This window comes from Sarcophilus harrisii, chromosome X, assembly GCF_902635505.1.
Source record: "Sarcophilus harrisii chromosome X, mSarHar1.11, whole genome shotgun sequence".
NCBI lineage: Eukaryota > Metazoa > Chordata > Mammalia > Dasyuromorphia > Dasyuridae > Sarcophilus > Sarcophilus harrisii.
The window spans coordinates 38,483,984-38,498,273 of record NC_045432.1 but is presented as its reverse complement, the minus strand read 5'-3'; the positions used below and the strand labels follow the sequence as shown (position 1 = coordinate 38,498,273).

General features: G+C 40.3%; 1 pseudogene; it reads left to right on the top strand.

Moving 5' to 3' along the window:
* The first annotated feature begins 4,919 nt into the window (after window positions 1-4,919).
* LOC111721590 lies at window positions 4,920-13,165 on the top strand (annotated as a pseudogene).
* The last annotated feature ends 1,125 nt before the right edge of the window (window positions 13,166-14,290 follow it).

Below are 14,290 nucleotides of genomic sequence, written 5' to 3'. Positions count from 1 at the left end.
GAAGACAAGGCCTTTGACCAGGACCCAGGACCCAGAAGACAAGGCCTTTGACCAGGACCCAGGACCCAGAAGACAAGGCCTTTGACCAGGACCCAGGACCCAGAAGACAAGGCCTTTGACCAGGACCCAGAAGACAGGGCCTTTGACCAGGACCCAGAGGACAGGGCCTTTGACCAGAACACAGGACCCAGGAGACAGGGCCTTTGACCCGAACACAGGAGCCAGAAGACAAGGCCTTTGACCAGGATCTAGGACCCAGGACCTTGACCAGGATCTAGGACCCAGGACCCAGAAGACGAGGCCTTTGACCAGGACCCAGAAGACAAGGCCTTTGACCAGGTCCCAGAAGACGAGGCCTTTGACCAGGACCCAGGACCCAGAAGACAAGGCCTTTGACCAGGACCCAGGACCCAGAAGACAAGGCCTTTGACCAGGACCCAGGATGCAGAAGACAAGGCCTTTGACCAGGACCCAGAAGACAAGGCCTTTGACCAGGACCCAGAAGACAAGGCCTTTGACCAGGACCCAGAAGACAAGGCCTTTGACCAGGACCCAGAAGACAAGGCCTTTGACCAGGAACCAGAAGACAAGGCCTTTGACCAGGAACCAGAAGACAAGGCCTTTGACCAGGAACCAGAAGACAAGGCCTTTGACCAGGAGTCAGGACCCAGGACCAAGGCCTTTGACCAGGAGTCAGGACCCAGGACCAAGGCCTTTGACCAGGACCCAGAAGACAAGGCCTTTGACCAGGATCTAGGACCCAGGACCAAGGCCTTTGACCAGGACCCAGAAGACAAAGCCTTTGACCAGGATCTAGGACCCAGGACCAAGGCCTTTGACCAGGACCCAGAAGACAAGGCCTTTGATCAGGATCTAGGACCCAGGACCCAGGACCCAAGGCCTTTGACCAGGACCCAGAAGACAAGGCCTTTGACCAGGATCTAGGACCCAGGACCCAGGACCCAAGGCCTTTGACCAGGACCCAGAAGACAAGGCCTTTGACCAGGACCCAGGACCCAGAAGTCAAGGCCTTTGACAGGACCCAGGACCCAGAAGCCAAAGCCTTCGTATAGGACCCAGGACCCAGAAGACAAGGCCTTTGACCAGGACCCAGGACCCAGAAGACAAGGCCTTTGACCAGGACCCAGGACCCAGAAGACAAGGCCTTTGACCAGGACCCAGGACCCAGAAGACAAGGCCTTTGACCAGGACCCAGGACCCAGAAGACAAGGCCTTTGACCAGGACCCAGAAGACAAGGCCTTTGACCAGGACCCAGAAGACAAGGCCTTTGACCAGGACCCAGAAGACAAGGCCTTTGACCAGGACCCAGAAGACAAGGCCTTTGACCAGGACCCAGAAGACAAGGCCTTTGACAGGACCCAGGACCCAGGAGCCAAGGCCTTTGACAGGACCCAGGACCCAGGAGCCAAGGCCTTTGACAGGACCAGGACCAGGGCCAAGGCCTTTGACAGGACCCAGGACCCAGGAGCCAAGGCCTTTGACAGGACCCAGGACCCAGGAGCCAAGGCCTTTGACAGGACCCAGGACCCAGGAGCCAAGGCCTTTGACAGGACCCAGGACCCAGGAGCCAAGGCCTTTGACAGGACCCAGGACCCAGGAGCCAAGGCCCTTTGAAGGACCCAGGAGCCAAGGCCTTTGACGGACCCAGGACCCAGGAGCCAAGGCCTTGACAGGACCCAGGACCCAGGGCCAAGGCCTTTGACAGGACCAGGACCCAGGAGCCAAGGCCTTTGACAGGACCCAGGACCCAGGAGCCAAAGCCTTTGACAGGACCCAGGACCCAGAAGCCAAAGCCTTCGTATAGGACCCAGGACCCAGAAGATAAGGCCTTTGACCAGGACCAAGAAGAGAAAGCCTTTGACCAGGATCTAGGACCCAGGACCCAGGACCCAGAAGCCAGAAGCCAGAAGCCTTTGACCAGGATCGAGGACCCAGGACCCAGAAGCCAAGGCCTTTGACCAGGATCTAGGAACCAGGACCCAGAAGACAAGGCTTTTGACCAGGATCTAGGACCCAGGACCCAGAAGACAAGGCCTTTGACCAGGATCTAGGACCTAGTACCCAGAAGACAAGGCCTTTGACCAGGACCCAGGACCCAGAAGACAAGGCCTTTGACCAGGATCTAGGACCCAGGACCCAGAAGACAAGGCCTTTGACCAGGACCCAGGAACCAAGGCCTTTGACCAGGACCCAGAAGACAAGGCCTTTGACCAGGACCCAGGAGCCAGGAGCCAGGAGCCCAGGCCTTTGACCAGGACCCAGGAGCCCAGGCCTTTGACCAGGACCCAGGAGCCCAGGCCTTTGACCAGGACCCAGGAGCCCAGGCCTTTGACCAGGACCCAGGAGCCCAGGCCTTTGACCAGGACCCAGGATCCAGGAGCCCAGGACCTAGGACCCCAGGCCTTTGACCAGGACCCAGGACCCAGGAGCCCAGGCCTTTGACCAACACCAAGGACCCAGGAGCCCAGGCCTTTGACCAGCACCAAGGACCCAGGAGCCCAGGCCTTTGACCAGCACCAAGGACCCAGGAGCCCAGGCCTTTGACCAGCACCAAGGACCCAGGAGCCCAGGCCTTTGACCAGCACCAAGGACCCAGGAGCCCAGGCCTTTGACCAGCACCAAGGACCCAGGAGCCCAGGCCTTTGACCAGCACCAAGGACCCAGGAGCCCAGGCCTTTGGGACAAGACATATACTTCCACTTGGAGTCAGAGACACAAGCCTTCTACCTGGTATAAAGCAAGAGTACTGGATGCAAGCCTTGCACTGGAGGTCAGAAGGCACAGTAAGTAGCTTTGTGATCCATGAGCTCTGCTTCACCATGTACTTTTCTGTTATTACCACAGGAGTACTGCTTTAGCAGAAGCACACATTTCCCTTGTTGCCTGTAGACTCAAGCACATGCCTCAATCTTTTGGGATGTAAGTATTGACCAGACTTTCTCCCCAGAAGGGGGGAAAAGCCTATCTCTTGGTGCTTGGAGAAAAAAGAAATTTCTTTTGGTACCTGGAGGAATATGATTTGCATTTAGGGAGCTAAGATGTCTAGAGATTGCAGGATTCTCTTGGTGCCCAGTGACCCGACTCTTGCCATGTTTTTAGAGAAGCGGCCATTGGCCTATTGAAATGCATGGATTGTCAGGAAACTCAGATTCCCCTGTGTCCCTGGAAATGTAATTATTGCTATCTCCCGATGGAGAAATTGATTCTACTTTTTGCAAGAAGAAACTCCAAAATTAGTTTTCTGGACCTAATTTAATTAGATCATTTGGTAGAGAGACCAGAAAGAAGGTTACCTTTAGACAAAGGCATTTACCTGACTGGCTTTCCCTAGGCAGTTGGTAGTCTGTAAGAAAAGGGGCACATTGAGGTATATACTTCTGCCCCTAAGTCAGTCTATTTTGAAAACCCCAAAAGAGGACCCAAAACAAACACTGGGTGGGATCTAACCATTCCTAACAATCATCTGGTTTCTCTATGGGCTTCCTGAGGTCAGTGTGATCTACCCCAGAAAAACAGGCTCAAATAACATTCATAGATCACAATTCCTCTTGGTGCCTAGAGGGAAAATTTTTTTCTTGGTACCTGGAGAAAACAAAAGGAAAAAAAGTTATTTTTGGTGTCTGGAGGAGAGAAAGGATTGATACTTGAAGGGGGAAAAAAAGAAAAAGGATGTCTCTTGATGCCTGAAGAAAAAGCAAAAAAGGATCCCTTTTGGTGCCTTAAGAAAGGAAAAAAAAAATTCTTGGTATCTGAAGGGAAAAAAATGGATTTCTTCTGATAACTGGAGAAAAGAAAAAGGATTCTTCTTGGTACCTGGAGGGGGGAAAAGCCTATCTCTTGGTGCTTGGAGAAAAAAAATTTATTTTGGTACCTGGAGGAAAAACAAAGAATGCCTTCTGATACCTAAGAAAAGAAAAAGGATTTTTCTTGGTACCTGGGAGGGGAGAAGCTATCTCTTTGGGCATCCTGAGGTCAGTCTGATCTACCCCAGAAAGATGGGTTCAAACAGCATTTATATATCACAATTCTTGGTGCCTAGAGGGAAAAAAAAATTTCTCTTGGTACCTAGAAGAAAAACAAAATAATGCCTCCTGATACCTGGAGAGAAGAAAAAATGATTCTTGGTATCCAGAATGGGCTATCTCTTCATGCTTTTGAGGGAAAAAAAAAATTCCTTTTGGTACCTGGAGGAAAAACCAAAAAAAGGAATGCCTCCTGATAGAAAAGAAACCTTTCTCCACCTGGAGAAAAGAAAAAAGGTTACTCTTGGTGTTTGGAGGGAAAAATAAGATTCCTTCTGGTACCTGGAGGAAAAACCAAAAAAAAAAAAATGACTCCTGATAACTTGGAGAGAAGAAAAAGGATTCTTCTTGGTACCTGAGAGGAAGAAAAGGCTATCTCTTGGTGTTTGGAGGAAGAAAAAAGATTCCTTTTGGTACCTAGAGGAAAAACAAAAAAAGAATGGCTCCCGATTTTTGGAGAGAAGAAAAAGGATTCTTCTTGGTACCTGAAAGGGAGAAAAGCTATCTCTTGGTGCTTGGAGGAAAAAAAAAAGATTCCTTTTGGTACCTGGAGGAAAAACCAAAAAAAGGAATGCCTCCTGATACCTGGAGAAAAGAAAAAAGATTCCTCTTGGTATTTGGAGGGAAAAAAAAGATTCCTTTGGGTACCTGGAGGTAAAACAAAAAAAGAATGACTCCTGATATTTGGAAAGAAGAAAAAGGATTCTTCTTGGTACCTGAGAGGAAGAAAAAGCTATCTCTTGGTGTTTGGAGGGGAAAAAAAAGATTCCTTTTGGTACCTGGAGGAAAAACAAAACAAAACAAAAAAAAAAGGAATGCTTCCTGATACCTGGAAAAAAGAAAAAAAGGTTCCTCTTGGTGCTTGGAGGAAAAAAAAAAATTCCTTTTGGTACCTGGAGGAAAAACAAAAAAAAGAATGACTCCTGATATTTGGAGAGAAGAAAAAGGATCCTTCTTGGGTACCTGAAAGGGAGAAAAGCTATCTCTTGGTGCTTGGAGGAAAAAAAAAAAAAGATTCCTTTTGGTACCTGGAGGAAAAACCAAAAAAAAGAATGCCTCCTGATACCTGGAGAAAAGAAGAAAAAAGGTTCCTCTTGGTGCTTGGAGGAAATTAAAAAAAAAAATTCCTCTTGGTCCCTGGAAGGGTGTAAAAAAGATTTTTCTTGATACCTGGAGGGAATGGGGCTGGAAGGACTCCCCCCTGCCCCCTCCATCTCTTGGTGTTTGGAGAAAAGAAAAGAAAAATTCCTTTGGGTACCTAGAGGGAAAAAAAACTCCCCCCCTCCCCCAGAGGGAAAAAAAAGGCCTTCTTGGTGTCTAGAGGAAAAAATGGTGGGATTCCTCTTGGTATGTGGTAGGGGGCAAGGATTCTTTTGTGACAGAAAAGAAAAGAAAAGGAAAAAAAGATTCCTTTTGGTACCTGGACAAAAAAGATTCTTCTTAGTCCCTGGAAGGGGAAAAAAAATCATCTTGATGCCTAAAGGGGCAGAAAAAGATTCCTGAAGGTATTACCCTGTATCTGGAAATCCACGGTTATCCTTGGAGACTGCAGAATACTGAACAGTGGTCTATGGAGATGGAAGTATTGGCCCATGCCTCTCAAAGTGAGTATTATTCTTGGGTTCTCCAGGAACAGATGTTATTCCGTGCCAGGAGACAAAAGGATTTCTTTGGGGGCCTGGAGAAAAGAATTCCTCTTAGTGCCCAGAGAAAAAAATAACTTTTGGTACCAAAAGATTCTTCTTGGTGCCAGAAAGGGGAGGAAAAAAAGATTCTTCCAGGTTCCTGAAAGGGGAAAAAAATAGTTCCTCTTGATGCTTGGAGGGGAGAAAAAGATTCTTGAAAGTATTACCCAGTGTCTGGAGATCCCTGTGTATCTACAGAAACTTGCATGCACCTTGGTTCCTGGAGGTTCAAGCATTCTCCATGGTCTAGGCCTCCTTGGGTTCTGTGCCAGGAGACAAAAGTATTTCCTTTGGTGCCTGGAGAAAAGGAAAAGATTCCTTTTGGTCCAAGAAATGACTCTTCTTGTCCTTGAAAGGGGGAAAAAAAAATTACTGGGGATGCAGATATTGCCTAGTGCCTGGTTCCTGGGAACTGAAAGATTGAGAAATGGTCCGTGTCCTACTGAAGTATATATTCTTCTTGGCTACTTCAGAAGTGTTATTCTATTCCTGGAGACAAATTTTGCCTAGAAAAACCACCTTTTGGTCCTTTGATGCAGTCATTTACTATTCCCCTTGATGTCCCATGATATCTACATTCCTCTTGATGTAACCAAACCAAGATTTCTCTTGATGCCAAGAGCTGCCATTTTTGACTATTCGAGATACAATCATTCAAGTATTACCCTTGATGACTTCATGAATGAAGAACTAGTCATACCCTTGATGCAAATATCCCAGTGATTTTTCTGGAGAATCAAATATTCTGCTTGCTTTAAAGTTGCAGGTTTATGGAGAAACCAAAAGCCTTATTTTCTGAAGAGGTCAGTGGTTCCTTTGCTTTCTGGAGAGGCAAATATTGCAGTTGGTGTCTATTCCCCTTGATGCGAGTATTCCAACCAATTTCTGGAGCATCAGATGTAGTACTTATGTTATGGGAGTCAAGCATTCCTCTTGTGTCTGGAAGTGCAAATATTCTAAGAAATTCCAGTATTTCCAAGCATTTTTTGAAGAATCATATACTCTTTGTTTTGGGGAGTACCAGCAGTGATTGAAACAGTTAAACTTTTCTGGAGAGGCATGTATCTACTTGGTATCTGGAAATCAAATATTCTAGAAAATTCCAGGATTAAGCTTTATGCAGGTATTTCAATCTTTTTTGACAATCAAATATTCTACTTGTTTTATGGAATCATAAGTCTCATTGCATTCTAGAGAGGCTCTTGATGTTCAGAAATGAGAATATTCTAGGAAATCCAAGCATTTTTCTGCATTCAATTATTTTCTGGAAAATCAAATATAGAAGTTAGAGGCCAAAAAAGTCAATGCATTCTGGAGAGGCAAACACTCCACTTGGTGCTTGCAAATGTAATTCTAAGAATTTCTAGGAAATTTCAACACTTCTTGATTTTTGTCTTCTGGAAAGTTAAATGCTTTATAGATTAAGAGGTAAACATTCCACTTGGTGTCTGGAAATGCAAACATTCTAGAAAATTCAAGTACTTCTCTTGATGCAAGTATTTCAATCATTTTCTGGAAAATATTCTACATTTATGGGAGTCGCTGGTACTTGGATAAGCAAAAAGTCTCAAATATTCTACTTGTTTTAAGGCCAAACGTCTCAATGCATTCTGGAGAGGCAAGCATTTCATTCCACTGGGTGTCAGGAAAAGCAAACATTCTAGCAAATTTCAATACTTCTCTTGATTCAACTATTTCAATCATTATCTGGAGAGTCGAGTATTCAACTTTTGTCTTATAGAGTCAGAGGCAAAAAGTCTCAAATATTCTACTTGTTTTATGGAAGTCAGAGGCAAAGTGTCTCAATGCATTCTGGAAAGGGAAGCATTTCATTCCATTTAGTGTCTGGAAAAGCAAATTTCAATACTTCTCTTGATTCAATTATTTCAATCATTTTCTGGAAGTCAAGTATTTGATTTGTTTTATAGAGTCCTAGGCAAAACGTCTCAAATATTCTACTAGTTTAATGGGCAAAAAATTCAATTCTGGAGAGGCAAGCATTTCATTCCACTTGGTGTCTGGAAATTTCAATAGTTCTCTTGATTCAACTATTGGAATCATTTTCTGGAGAGTCAAGTATTCAATTTGTCAGTCAGAGGCAAAAAGTGTCAAATATTCTACTTGTTTTATGGGAGTAAGAGTCAAAAAATTCTCTGCATTCTGGAGAGGCAAGCATTTCATTGTACTTAGTGTCTGGAAAAAGCAAACATTCTATCTAGGAAGTTTCAATTCTCTTGATTCAACTATTTCATTTTCTGGATAATCAAGGACTCTACTTTTGTGGAGTCAGGCAGCAAGTCTTCTTGCTTTCTGGAGAGGCAAATTTTCCACATGGTGCTGAAAATGTAAATATTCTTGAAGATTTCAGTATTTTCCTTGATGACAAATATTTTCGATGATTTTCTGGAGAATGAAGTATTCCATTCTTATGGGAGTAACAGGTGGATCAAGGAGAAACAAGCATTCCACTTGATATTGAGAAATGCAAATATTCCAGGAAATTCAAGTGTTCTGGAAATTTGGTACCCAGAAATCAAAATATTTTGTCTCATTTTTGAAGCCTCGGTTTTGGACCCACTAGGTTTACGTGATCACAAATTTTCCTCCCTGCCTTGTTTCTGGAATCTCCATTTTTCCACCTGGAATCTACAATGTTTTTCCCAACTCTGGCTTTTTTTCTTTCCACTTGCTTTCAAGTGAAATTGAGATTTCAATTTTAATTTCAGAAATGTACAATCTTATCCTGCTGTTGGTTTCTGGATTTTTTTTTCCTGCCTGAATTTTTCCTGCTTGGTTTTCCCCCTTAGTTTTTGAAATTTACGATACCATGCTTTGTTTTTGGAAACATTTTTGATCCTTGGGTCCTGGAATCTACAATTTCCCCCCCCTGTGTTTTCTGGATTCTTTTTGTACCTGGTTTCTGGAACCAGCACATTTTCCTCTACCATGCTTGGTTTTTGCAGTCTTTTTTTCCCCTATGCTTTGTGTGGAATATTAATCCCTGCTCTTTTCACTTGGAACATTGAAATTTTCTGCCTAGTTTTGGGAATTTTTTCGTCTGTTCTGCCCCCTTTCACTTGGTTTATGAAATGTGGATTTTTTTTTCATATTGGTAAGTATTGATTGGTAAGTATGATAAAAATTTATTTTTGTGGCTTTGGTAAGTGCCACTTTCCCCCCTAGGTACTGATTACAACATTTTTATGGACATTCAAGCCTTCTCCAAGTTTTGTGGAATACAAATTATTTGTCTGCTGGGAGACCTAACTCCTCATCCTTGATTTTTATGGAATACAATTCCTCCCCCCCAAAATTTGTGGGATCCAAACTTGTTTATCATCCAATCGTCATCCCCCCTCCCCCATTTTCATGGAATACAAGCTTTCTCCCATCTTTGTTTCTGGAACAAACGATTTTATTTTATTGGTGACTGGGAGATCCAATCATATCCCTTGATCTGTGGAATACAAATTTTAAAAGGAAATCGCCTTCTTTATCTGTGGAATACAATTTTTTAAAACTGATGGCTGGGACATCCAATCAGTTTCCCCCTTTATTTGTGGACACAATTTTTTTTTCAATGTTGCAACTGCATGATCCTTGATCTGTGAAATACAAATGTTTTTAAATTGACATCTGGGGGATTCAATCATCCCTTTAGTCTGTGGAATACAAGTTTTTACTTTGGCAGCTGGCAGTATAATTGTCCCTCTTGCTTTTGGAACACTTTTTTTTTTTTTTTTTTTTAAAGAAATTGGCTGATAAACTTGATTCATTTTTGTGTTTTTGTATTGTCTTAACTTGGCAGTTAGGAGATCCAATCATCCCTTTTGATTTGTGGAATACAACATTTTAAGATTTGATAGCTAGGAGAGCTAATCATCTCCCTTGTTTTCTAGAATGTAAGATTTATTTTTCAGTTTGACAATTGGGAGACAATTACTTTGTAGAATATGTGTTGGTTTTTGTTTTGATTTAAAATTTGGCAGCTGGGATGTCATATGCCCCTTCATTTATATTGGGTTATTTGGGTTTTTTTTTTTTTTTATTTGTAATGGCAGCTGGGAGATCTCATCCCCCTTCATTTGTAGAGTATGAGTGTTGGGTTAAAATTAAAATCCAATCACCCTCCTTTATGGAATACAAAAATTTTAAAATTTGGCAATTGGGAAATTCCATTTCATTTGTGAATACAAGTGTTAGGTTTTTGTTTTTATTTTTTAATTTGGCAGCTAATTGTCTTCCTTGTCTTGTGGAATACAACACAATTTTAAAATTTGTCAACTGGGAGATCTAATCATTACCCTTGGTTTGTGGAATACGAGTTTGGTCGTTTTTCATTAGACAGCTTGGAGATTTCTTTTTATTGTGGAATATAATTTTAAAAAATTTACAGCTGGTTGATATAATTTGTGGAATCTCTTTTGTGGTTTGGCATCTGAGAGAGCTAATCTGTTGTGGAATACACAGTTTTCAATTTGGTATGTGGGAAATATAATTATGGAATAGGTTTTTCCCCCATTTGGCATCTGGAGACCTAGTCCTGTATTTTGTGGAATACAAGTTTTTGCTTTTGTTTCTTGTTTTGTGGAATACTAGCAATTTGGCATCTAATCCATTCCTCAGTATAAATTGTACTATTTTTGCCTTTTTTTCCCGTTTGTTTTGCTGGAACATTTATTCATGTATTATATTTGTGGAAGATCTACTTGTTATGTTCAAGTTTTTAAAGTCGGCTTACTGGGAGATGTAATCAGTGTCACTGGTTTGTGGAATATGAGTTTTTGTATTTTTAATTTGGCAAGAAATGTTTTTCTTTGAATTTGGTATCTAATTATGCTGAATATATCCCTTAGTTTTTAGACTAAAAGTTTGTAAATTGGCAGCTGGGAGAGATCTCCTTGATTTATGAAATATGAAATAACCTACTTCCTTTCCCCACATGTTTGATGAAGGCAATATTTAAAATTTAGCTGCTCAGAGATTTTGATTTATTGATTCAGGATGTTTTATTTGGTAATTTATTGAGGCAGTCGACCATCTTGGATTGTTATCTCTTACTTTACGCAATATTTTTTTGCTGCTCTAATTGTTATCTAGGAGATCTAGTTGATCTCCTTGCATTATGGTTGTTTTAATTGGCTGCTGGGAGAGCTAATCAATCCCGATGGTTTATATAACATAAATTGTTATTTTAATTGGCATCTGGCCTCCCTTGGTTTGTACAGGATAATTGTTGCTTATTTAATTGGCAGTTAAGAGATCTAATTTATTTTTATTACATCATAATATGTAATACAGTATAAGTGGTTATTAAACTAGCAGTTGGGAAAGCTCATTGATTTTCTTGGTTTAAGCAAAATATACAAGTGTTTTAATTTACAATTGGCAAGATCTTGCTTTATGGAATAAAAGTTGTTGCTATTCTCATTGGCAGTCAAGTTACTGTCAGTTTAGAGATCAATTGGTTAAGTTGGTTTATGCTTGACTACTGGGAGATACTAATGAATCCTCTCAGATTGTGTTATTCTACAAGTTGTTTTCATTGGCAGCTGGGAGATCTAGTGACCAGTAACCAAAATGGATTTTTGTTGATTTAATTGGTAGCTAGGAGATCCAATCATTCTCTTTGCTTTATGGAATAATAAGTAGTGTGTTTTGGATTTGGTTTAGAGATCCAATTGTGTCTTGGTTATGGAATATGTTTATTTTGTAAATTTGGTTGGAAGTAACAATTTTCCTTGATTTGCTGTGAGATCTGATTTCTTGGTCTGTGGAATATGTTAATGATTTGTGGAACATGTTAATGATTTGTGGAACATGTTAATGATTTGTGGAATATGTTATTGGTTTGTGGAATGTTATTTTCCTTGGCAGCTGGGAGATATAATCCTCTCACTCATTTTGTGGAATACAAATTCTTATCCCTGTGGAATACAAAATGCTTTTGGCACCCTGGAGATCCAGTCTTCCTTCATGGTTTATGGAATACAAGTTCTTATCATTGTGGAATACAGTATTTTTTTATTTTTTATTTTGCTCCCTTGTTTATTTGGTGGCTGGAAGAATAAACTCTCCTCCTTGATTTGTGGAATACAACTTTTTTTGTTTTGCATGGTTTTTTGGTTTTTTGGGGGGCATATGCTGCCTGGAAGATCTCATCATTCTCTTTGGCTTGGAATACATTCCTCTTCATCTGTGGAATACAATTTTTTTTTTTTGGGGGGGGTTTTGGTGCTTGGAAGAAATCACCGTCCTTGATTTGGAATACAAAATATGTTCCTCTGCATTTGTGGAATACATGTTTGGTTGGTGCTTGGAAGATCTCATCATCCTCCTTGGTTTATGGAATACAAAATTCATCATTCCTCATTTGAGGAATATAAGGTCTTTCGGGGGGTTTGTGTGGTGCTTGGAAGATCTCATCATCCTCCTTGGTTTGGAATACAAAATTTATTCTTTGTGGAATACAAGGGTCTTTTTTGGGTTTTTTTTGGGTTTTTTTGTTTGTTTTGTTTTGGTTTGGTTTGGTTTTTTTTTTTTTTTTTGGTGTTTGGAAGATTTCTTTGGTCTGGAATACAAAAAATTCATCATTTCTCATTTGTGGAATACAAGGTTTTTTGGCAGGGTTGTTTGGTGCTTGGAAGATTTTTTTTTTGGGGGGGGGGGCTTGAAAGATTTCATCATCCTTGGTTTGGAATACAAAAGGATTTTTTTTGGTGGTTTTTTTTTTTCTTTTGGTGTTTCGAAGATCTCATCATCCTTCCCTAATTTGGATTACAAAATTTATCGTTCTTTGTGGAATATATTTTTTGGTTTTTATTTTTGGTGCTTTGGGTCCTTTTGAGTGCTTGGAAGATCTCATCATCCTTGGTTTGGAATACAAAATTTTATTCATTTGGAATATAAATTTTTTTTTTGTTTTTTTGTTGTTTTTTTGCTTGGAAGATCTCATCTTTGGGTTGGAATACAAAATTTATCGTTTTTTGTGGAATATAATTTTAATTTTTTTTTGTTTTTATTTTTGGTGCTTGGAATATCTCATCATGCTTGATTTGGAATCATTTTTATTTGTTTGTGGAATACAAACATTTTTGGGTTTTTGGATTTTTTTTGGCTTTGAAGATCTCATCATCCTTGGTATTGTTTTTTGGGAGATACAAATTGTTAATTTTTGTTTTTATTTTTGGCGCTTTTGCTCTTTTGTGTGTGTGCTTGGACATTCTCATCATTCTTTGCAATATAATTTTTTTTTATTCGTTTGTGGAATACAAGTATTTTTTTTTTTCTTATCCTCATTTATTATTTTTTGCTTGCAAGATCTCATCCTTGGTTGGAATATGGAATTCTTTATCATTTGCAATTTTTATTTTTGGTTTTTATTTTTGAGCTTTGGGTCTTTATTCTTTTTTTGTTGCTTGGAAGATCTCATCCTTGATTTGGAATACAACTTTTTGATGTTTATTTTTGATGCTTTGGGATTTTTTTAGTGCTACAAGTTTATTGTTTTGTGTAGAATATAAGGGGGTTTTGGTGCTTTAGGTTTTTGTTGTTTTTGTTTTGTTTTTGTGTGCTTGGGAGATCTCATCCTCCTTGGTTGGAATTCAAAATTTATCCTCCTTTGTGGAATACAAGGGTTTTTTTAGTTTTTATTTTTGGTGGTTTAGAAGTTTGCATCATTTTTCATTCTTTATGGAATACATAAAGAATAAATGTTCATTTTTATTTTTGGTGCTTTGGAAGATCTCATCATTTTCTTGGTTCCATAAAATCTACCATTTTGTGGAATACAAGGTGTTTTTTTTGGGGGGGGGGAGTTGGGGGTACTTGGAAGATCTCATTTTTCTTGGTTTGCCATACAAAAAGTCTTTTCTTTACATTTGTGGAATACATTTTTTTTTGGTGATATTGGTAAGTGGAATTGGTGTTAAGTGGGATGTTCTCACTTCATATAGGTAAGTGCCAAGTTTTATTTTGATATTTGCAATATGTAAATATTCTAAAGGCTCCCTGGGGAAGGGTGGGAAAAAAGAATACAAGACAGGACATGACAGGTAGTCTCTATTTCTGGGAGTAGGTAAAGTAAGAGGAAAAATATTATAATTAAAATTATATATATATATATATATATATATATATATATATAAATAAAATTAAAATACAGCTCCACATCCTCTGCTACAATACTGAAAGTAATATTACAAGATTTGGAATTAGGGATTGAATCTGTCACTTTCTCTCCCTGGGCTTCAATGTACTCCTTTTTAACGTGTGGAACTGAAATTTAGTTGATGAGATCCCTTCCACCCCCAAGTCTTCTGACAGTCTGTACTCTTCCAGACTTATTTTAAAAATTTAAAACCTTTTAAAAAGGTCTTAAAAATTAATTTTTCCAGCCCTCATAACTGTGCATGTAATATCTATAACTTGCTTTCTAGGTGTGGTGCAAGACCTCAAGCAGCCATTCCAGGTTGGATTTCTGGACCAAAATCATACATGTTGAAGGTATAGGTCCTTATTCTGTCTCTTTAAGGGCATGTCTTCTGAATGTGAGATTCCGG